At 34.5% G+C, this 9,090-nt stretch overlaps 1 non-coding gene across 1 annotated transcript; it reads left to right on the top strand.

Annotated features, from left to right (window-relative positions):
* Positions 1-2,325: 2,325 nt before the first annotated feature.
* Trnaa-ggc lies at positions 2,326-2,397 on the top strand. Its single transcript has one exon. It is a non-coding gene; the product is annotated as a tRNA-Ala (tRNA).
* Positions 2,398-9,090: the final 6,693 nt, after the last annotated feature.

The following is a 9,090-nucleotide window of genomic DNA, read 5'->3' as shown; positions in this document are numbered from 1 at the left end:
ATCGGGCGTAGTATGTCGGTCCTACATCCGATATCGGATCGGATAATGTGAAAACGGCCTAATAGGCATGAATTTAAATTAAAAACTGGCTTTCACTCAATACTATCTCCAATCCGACACAGTTTTGGGGTGATAAACAAAACTAGGTCCGAAATTTTATACTAAATGGTATACTATAGAGTGTAATGGTATATTATAATACAATATTCTAAAAACCGGCCAAGAGCGTGTCGGGCCACGCTCAGTGTAGGGTTCCGTAGTTTTCAGTATTTTTCTCAAAAACTACTGAACCTATCAAGTTCAAAACAATTTTCCTAGAAAGTCTTTATAAAGTTCTACTTTTGTGATTTTTTTCATATTTTTAAACATATGGTTCAAAAGTTAGAGGGGGGGGACGCACTTTTTTTTCCTTTAGGAGCGATTATTTCCGAAAATATTAATATTATCAAAAAACGATCTTAGTAAACCCTTATTAATTTTTAAATACCTATCCAACAATATATCACATGTTGGGGTTGGAATGAAAAAAAATATCAGCCCCCACTTTACATATAGGGGGGGTACCCTAATAAAACATTTTTTTCCATTTTTTATTTTTGCACTTTGTTGGCGTGATTGATATACATATTGGTACCGAATTTCAGCTTTCTAGTGCTAACGGTTACTGAGATTATCCGCGGACGGACGGACGGACGGACGGACAGACAGACATGGCGAAACTATAAGGGTTCCTAGTTGACTACGGAACCCTAAAAAAACTGCTAACTAGATTTACCGGCTGATGATAAATAATACATCAAATAATATGATGATAATAATAATAGTTTCCTACACAAGTCCAGTAAGACCTAGACTTGGCTCACGAGATAACCGCCATGTGGGATGTTGAATCAACGATCATTGTTCCGATAGTCGTTTCAGCGAACGGTCTCATAGCGAAGAGTCTCGACCAACATCTTAAGACACTCTCGCTAGGTGGCTGGATCAAGGGCCAGATGCAGAAGGCGGTGATCTTGGACACAGCGCGGATAGTTCGACGGTTCCTCTCTCTGCGGCCCTAACCACCGGCAGCTTGGGCCCTGCCCCGCTGCTGGCGGCACCCTAGGTTAGGTTTTTTATGTGTTTATATGTTTTTTATATTGTTTTGTGTGTTTTTGTATTTTACTTTTATATTCATATTATAAACAGCCTAGCCTAAGAAAGAAAATAAATACTGAGAATAATAGTTTCCTACTACTTTTAAAGGAACTCTACCAATAATTTTGAAAATAAAGTTATTTTTCAATGTGCAAGCCTTGAAGCTACCGAGCAGCGATGTTGAAATCCGTCACTGGCAGAAAATGGCCGGCCACTGAAGATTTCCGATAGATAAATGGCAACAGCAAATTGCGAGGCAATATATCGTCGTCGTTCACTTATACGTGTACACTTATTACAAAAATGTCAATAGCGATTAATTTTTTCAGATGTTGGGACAAGAAAAACACAATATTTTATTAACGATAAAAGATATTTTACTAACGATAAAATATATTTTTCTCAAACATGCAATGAAATATTGTCTTTACGTTCCTTAAAATGGGCTGGGAAGTATCGCTTTTTGGGCGCAACAACTCGAGAGGACTGTAAAGGGATTTCATATTATTTTTTAGGCCTAGGCCTGCAAAGTAACTTTTTTTTATAAAATATTGTCCTTTAGAGCATTTTTTTTTATTTCATTGTATGTTTGAGAAAAGCACTATTATACATGCCTCGGCGTGAAAACGGATTCCCGGCCTCGTATCCCTATACGTATATACCCACTTGGCCGGAAATCCTCATTTTCCCGGCCTCTGATGTACTATTACTAACGTTTTGTATTAGAACAATTGTTTAAGAGTTTTGAATGATTCACGGTTATTTTCATTAGACTTATATTGACCGGGATATAGACCGTGATTACCTTTTTGATTTCCCGATCTTCGCGTTTGGGGAGCTCGACAAAAATCAAAAAGGTAATCACGGTCTATATCCCGGTCAATATAAGTCTAGCGATTGTTTAGTCGACACCTACAGCATTTAGTTTCATAAACCACAACTTTGATAGGTACACCTCAATTAAAAACTTACATTATGTCAGTTTTTTAAATTTAAAACCGAAGTTTTAATCCATATGTTTTTAAATATAAACATATGGATTTTTCCTTTTTTATTGTGGAACGTACCACTTGTTGGCTAGGGTTGTAAACCTTTAAATGTAGATGTTGCTGGTGATGAATGACTACGTCACGGTGACGTAGTCGTGCATCACAGTCGCAATGGTTAAATTCGCAGTCATGGACGGATGGTCGGCTGGCGCAATTGGTAACGCATTGGACCGGCAATCCAAGGATGTGGGTTCGAGTCCCACGTTGGCCAGAGTCGATGACTGTTGATTTTTTCATTGCGATTGATGTCTGCATTTATAATTTGCGATTAAAACCGAAGGGACTGGTCCCACCAAAATCGAGTAAGCGATGCACGATGACCTATCGGCGATAAACGAACAAAGATAATCACCAGGGAGCGTACTTTTCATGCCGATGACATTAATCTGACGTCACGCTCCGTATAGGGTGATCTCAAATAGTTTTATTGTAAATTATTAATCATTAGTCGTCAATCAATATAAACGTGTACAAATTACTTCAAAAACAGTAGTCCATTTACATGTGGCATAAATAATACCTACTTGAAATGAGAAACGTGAATAAAATTATTTGATTTGTTTTTATAAATAAATTTAATTAAATAGTATTGTTAAAAACACATTACAATAAATACGTAGAAAAGAGAATTCCTCTCTAACGTAAAGCACACCATCCTTCTTGCATTCATTACCATGCAAAGAAATTCATAACTTAAAATGATTAATGACTAATTATTAATAATTTACAATAAAACAATTTGTGATCATCCTATATGGAGCGTGACGTCATTCAAATTGATGTCATCGGCACGAAAAGTACGCTCCCTGATAATCACTCCCGTGTAAATATTAAAATTTTGAAAAAACCCCCGACCGCGACATAGTGGGCCGATTTTCATGAAACATGGCTAAGAACACTCCCTCTTTACTAATATGCAATTATATAATACTGTTTGGTTTCTGAATTCAACTTTAACCCTGCAATTTTATTATTCCCTGCAGCCATTCCCTTGCCAACGATATATCGTTTTAATATTGTAAACACCTTATTTATGATGAGAATTCTGTATTACAGTAAATTAACTGGGTAAATAGTACACTAACTAATAGCACATTCCATAAATCCATATTAATTTTAATATTATAAATGGGAAAGTGTGCGTGTCTGTTTGTTTGTTCGTCTTTCACGGCAAAACGGAGCGACGAATTGATGTGATTTTTTAAGTGGAGATAGTTGAAGTTATGGAAAGTGACATAGGCTACCTTTTGTCTTTTTCGAACGCGAGCGAAGCCGCGGGCAAAAGCTACTTTCTAACATAATATATTTGGCATTTCCCCCGTATTACTGATTCTTTAACCAAACGTGAAATCTACAAAAAACATTACGAGTAGATATTCATATATTTTCAACATTGAAAAAAAACGCAAATTCATATTCAAGCTGTTCAAAAGATTTAAAGCATTTGCATATTAGCTACATGAATCGTTGGGGAATTTTTTGAGACGATTCTACATCAGGGTACGTAGCCGAATGGCACAAACGCTCACGAAACGGAACGCTCGTATATATCTATCTCTATCGCTCTTGCGTATTGGCGCGACAGAGCCAGACTACCTTTCGTTTTTGTTTCGCGTCGCAGAAATGCCATTCGGCTACGGCACCTGTACTTGTAACTTGCTATATAAACTAGCAAACCGATTTGGATATACATAGTATGATTTATTTGAAGGTAGGTTTATTTCCTAGACATAAGTTATTACAGTTTTCCTGTACAAGCTTAAAACACGTTTAAAAAATTGCCAGTAACAGCTTTCGCAAATAAATTAAATTTAAATTCAGACTCTAAAACCCCTTGCATGTTAACCAAAAATAAAGCCAAAACGATTTCCTAACCGGAAATTGATTCTGCTCTAAATTATTTCTTCACTTCCATTGATAAAGTCTTTAAAACTACGAGTACCTATGCAGGAACCTATGTAAAAGATATGAGGCTTACGTTATAATAATGCAACAGAAATCTTTTTGAACAAAAGTCAAATGTATGTGTCTTTAAGTGTCGGCTAAAGCAAATATGAATAGCTTATGAGATGTATGAATCTGAGTGCGGATTTGCGGTTGCTTTTAATCCACAGTGCGATGAAAAGATTTGAAATATTATGATTTATGACTTTTATGTAATAAGACCTAACCCTTTATGTATTAATGTTTAATTTTTGTAGACCTTGTTGTTAGACCTTTTATGTATTAATGTTTGTAGAAATTGTATTATAAATGTTGACTATCTTATTACTATTAGTTATCAAAAACAATCCTTTTATTAACAGCCAACGTAACATTACATAAATACACCTAACAGAGACAATCAAAAAATACTTTCATCCAAACGTGAACTATTATAATTTCAACAACATTTATTTGTTGTCATTTAAATTTTCTAACGATATTGCAGATTATTCATAGTCTTTGGCAACATTAAAGACAGATTCGCTTGTCTGGTCACTGGCTTAACAAGTTTATTACCCTGAGCTGTATTCAGAAACGTTAAATATTATAAAACAGTTTGTATTTACGAGTATTAACCCTTCTGAAGAACTGTTATACAAAGTCGACAACCAGGGTTCACTATTTTCTAGAACATTTTATGAAAAAAAATCAGCATCTTTATAACTGAAAATTGCCTCTTCACTGAGAGAAATTTTCATTGTGAATTTAACAAGTTCGACTTGTTGCGGTTTATCCGTTTGAATCAGCCAAACGTATGTTTAAAACAATATGTGTCAGGTTGTTTTTATAAAATCGACTTGTTGATTCAAATATATTGCCGATTCAAATGACAAGTAGCTTATTGTTTGAACCAAAGAGCACGTAGGCGCTATTTTAACCAAAAAACTTGTTGAACGAACATGAAAACTGGTTGTATTTCTCTCAGTGTTGTTTACGTGTTTCTTGCTCTTATTTATATACGTATTCATTTATTTGTTCTACAGCTTGTACTTAGGTTTAGGTGCACAAAGAACCTGACATTAGATGCAATATAAACATCATAAGTATTTTATTAAGAAATGAATTTAAAAAACATACGTCCTGCTGCTGCTGTGGCTCTCAGCGCGGATGTCGTCCAGAGTGTTCGGCCATCTAGGATTTCGTCAGAATAAAACATGGTCAAAAATATCTGTCATAAATCTCTGCAACACGCATCGTCAAAAATCAATGTTACGTTTTAACAGTAAGAAATAGTAATAGTATTGTATATTATCTACGAATATTATCTCTCAAGAAGTGCTTCTGCACTCTGTTGACTTCGAATCGGAAAGAGACTTCGAGTTACAAAGTGGTTTTATAACAAGGTGATATAAAGTTGGCTGTGTTTTTTAAAGCACACAAATGAGTGTAAAATCAGAAAATCGCGACAATATTTGTGTCTCAATACGCTCCTAGACTTAGCACGTCTCAGAATCTGTTTCCATAACTGAAACTTGCCAAGATTTACGACGAAAGTTCACGAAGAGTAATACGATCCTTAATTTCTTTGGCGTTTTTGCCGAAAAGGTAAAGGTGGGAAAAGTTACAAATTGATCACGCCATAAAATCAGTTGTAAAATATTGAAATCGTGAAAGTTTAAAACAGTGATTTGTAAAATATTAGTTTTAATGTTTCATGTTTAAAGGGATTTACTGTTAAGACGATACGGCTGGGTCAATTCTTGATACAAACGCTCTCGACTATTTCCTCCCTGGTTTTGAAGATAGAGCAATGATTTTTTCAACACCGATTGTTATTATTTTTATCTGTGTCGGAAAGTTTTGATTTTTTTGATATTCTGCTTTTTAAAGACTCTAAAGCTTAAATTTCCAAAAACGGCCTTTTTCATTGTGGCGAAAAAAAAAGTGTGATACTCAAGATTGGTAACAATGAACCAAAAAAGCTAAACGGTCCGACATAGATTATTTAATTGTTATTCAGATTCTCAAATTTCGTTCCGATTGATTAAGTTTTGAAGGAGGAAAGAGTCGAGAGCGGAACCTCGATTTTAAAGATTTTTGGAAATATCTTTTGACTGAGTTGTTCTTAATGGACAATTTTTTTTCGATAAATCTAGTTAATAACACTTGTATATTTAACTAAAATTCCCAAGTTGAAAGGGGGGCTCCTTTCCATTTTAGCATTTTCGCTACCGTATCCTCTTAAGATACATTTATTTTAAATTGCATGAAAGTATTTCATAGCTGATTTTTTTAAATTAAGAAAACAACCCTGTTTAACATGCCTTTTTTATTCTACTCTGAGGTTAAGAAAAATATTTTCAAGCAAAAAACTACAGATTCGTGATTTCCGCCTGAGATGTCCTCCAACAAAGAATTTGAGGGTCATTATATAAAGATTCAAATTGACATGGCCTCCTCATTTCAAGTAAATTGAAGGAAAACGACAACTGAGATGAAAGTCTAAAATAAAATTCTTTCAATGTAATAAACGGATTTTGTTTGTCGAAGAAAGTTGATTTACTTTTGATGAAGTTTTTATTTGGCTTCAACAGGAAAAAATAAAGAGTATAGATATTGTCGTTATGTTTTCTAATCGTGTTTTGTTACAAAATTGTATATTTTATTTTGATGAAATGTCATTTCCTGAGGGCCAGGAAGTTAATCGTTTGAGCTGAAATTCTCAATAATAATTTATCCTACAAGTCCTCTATCAATACGACAGAGATACATTTATATTTATTTATATTTCGTTCGTAACAGCGCAAACGATTATCATTTTGAATAGGCTCCAAGATTTATTTTTAATATCTAGCCTATAATGGTGTCCCACTGCTGGGTAAAGGCCCCTTAACCTCCATGACTCCCGGTTTAGTGCCTCTTCCGGCCAGTTAGTGAGGAAGGTGTCTAGGTCATCCCTCCATCTTCTTCTGAGCCTGCCGCGTCCGCGCTCTCTTTGTGGCATCCACTTGGTAGCTACACTAACCCATCTGTCAGGATGCATGCGGCAGACGTAACCCAGTCAAGATTTAAATATTTTAAAATATACAAACTTTTAATAAGGTAATTGAGGGAGTCAAACAAAGTTATAGACGTTTTGATTTTTATAAATTTTATAACAACGCGGCATTTAATTAGTCGTCAACTTGACTTTTTATTAACTTTTATGACGCAAAATTTTATTTCGTTGAAAGTAAACGCTTTTTTCTAAATGAACCCTTTCTAAACTTTGTTCATTTTGAAATTACTCCGTCGGCGAAATGAGATAAAGAACTTTGCCTTTTAAAGAAATTAAAGACAAACAGAATTTTTGAACTTGAATTGTTTTTAATAATAACTTAACAGGGGTAGTTAAATTGCTTTTCTTTCCCTGCAAGTACACTCAAAATGAAAATGTTTCTACTATGTATTGAAGTATATATCCCTCAGTAACAATTCTCATTTTCCTTAAATGCAGAAGTCCGAAGCAGAGTTGTTGCGTAACAAGATTTATTGACAAAAATAGCTTTAAATTTTTCTGGGTCTGTAGTGTAAAATCTTCTATAAGTTACTTACTGCCAAATTTTAACTTGGCTTATAAGGCGAGTACCTACTTAAGACGTTACTTCCATAATATATGATGCCGCTAAAACTGTCATTGCATGATCATCAAGTTAACATTATCGTACTTCTTAGGTATTTTTGTTCGTGTAACTAACTAAAGCCGACTGTACCACTGTGCGCCACATTGATATTTAACGTATTCTCAGAACATTTTCGATCGATACGAGTATCACACTGGCGGTTGGTCTATGATATCACATTACTTTTTTTATCGCAGTATGACAAACAAACCTCGAACAATAGCCATCCCTCGTCAATTCGTCACGTGAAATAAATCTCAGTCACGGTGTCATTTTTTCGGCGAAACCACAAAAGACAATATTACAGCAGATTACCTTTTCTCTTCGACAAGTGTTTCGAAATCCTAAAACCTTAAAAAAATATTGAAAATGTAGGAGCGAAAGTTCAATTCCCATAGAAAATGTGAATCTAGCTCCTTTTTATAGTGTCTAGACTTCATTGACCGTTTATGTTTGATTTGTTTCCGATATGATACTGAACTGTCAGACTGTTAAAGATCTCTTTATAACCAAAAAATATTTCTTAATCTACAGCGTCAGGTCGCTACTTAACTACTTATGTCAAAAGTACCCTCAAAACCCACAAACTCTACTAATTAGAACCAGAATTGACATGAACAAGCAGCAGCAAATTTGTCTATCACAAACAGTTTTTTACTACAATATTTTTCAGTTGTTTACCCATGTCACGTCATGTCAACGGATATTTTTGTGGGACGTTAGTCATCCGTGACCACAGCTGGTGCAACCCAGCTGAAACGTCGGATAAGGTAGAAATAATTAAATTATATCGTGTCCCTTCCTACTCAACAAAAGTGACAAGCCTGTACCTAATCATGATTTATGGAGCATAGGCAATCATGGGTAATAATATTTTTTGTTTTGTATTTTTTTTAAGTGTAGGCGTTTGTTACATGTGTGGGGAAAAAGTAATTAGATAAAAAATTTAAAAATAATATGTTTAGCCTAGGGGCTGCGATTATGCTATAATCCATTATGTAAGTAATAGTTTTTACCTACTGGCTGTATACATAATGAGTGGTGTTAAAAGTCGTACTTCCATACCTGCAACAAACAAAAAGAATATTAAACATTTATGGCTAAACGGACATTATTTATTTAATATATTGGTTTGAAAACATTTTAGGACACGTAGTTATCAGGTATACGTTTAAAGTTTACAAAAAAAAAAACATAACCGATCATTTTATATATCAGCTGGGCTTTCGTTTCGTGAAGGTTTTTCTTATATTAATCTGTACCTATCCCATTCTTTTCATGACTCATTTGTATGTATCGACAGACACATCTTTATT

The sequence above is a fragment of the Leguminivora glycinivorella genome, chromosome 11 (assembly GCF_023078275.1).
Source record: "Leguminivora glycinivorella isolate SPB_JAAS2020 chromosome 11, LegGlyc_1.1, whole genome shotgun sequence".
NCBI classification, from domain to species: domain Eukaryota; kingdom Metazoa; phylum Arthropoda; class Insecta; order Lepidoptera; family Tortricidae; genus Leguminivora; species Leguminivora glycinivorella.
The sequence above is the reverse complement of the archived record's forward strand: the minus strand, read 5'-3'. Positions and strand labels throughout refer to the sequence as shown.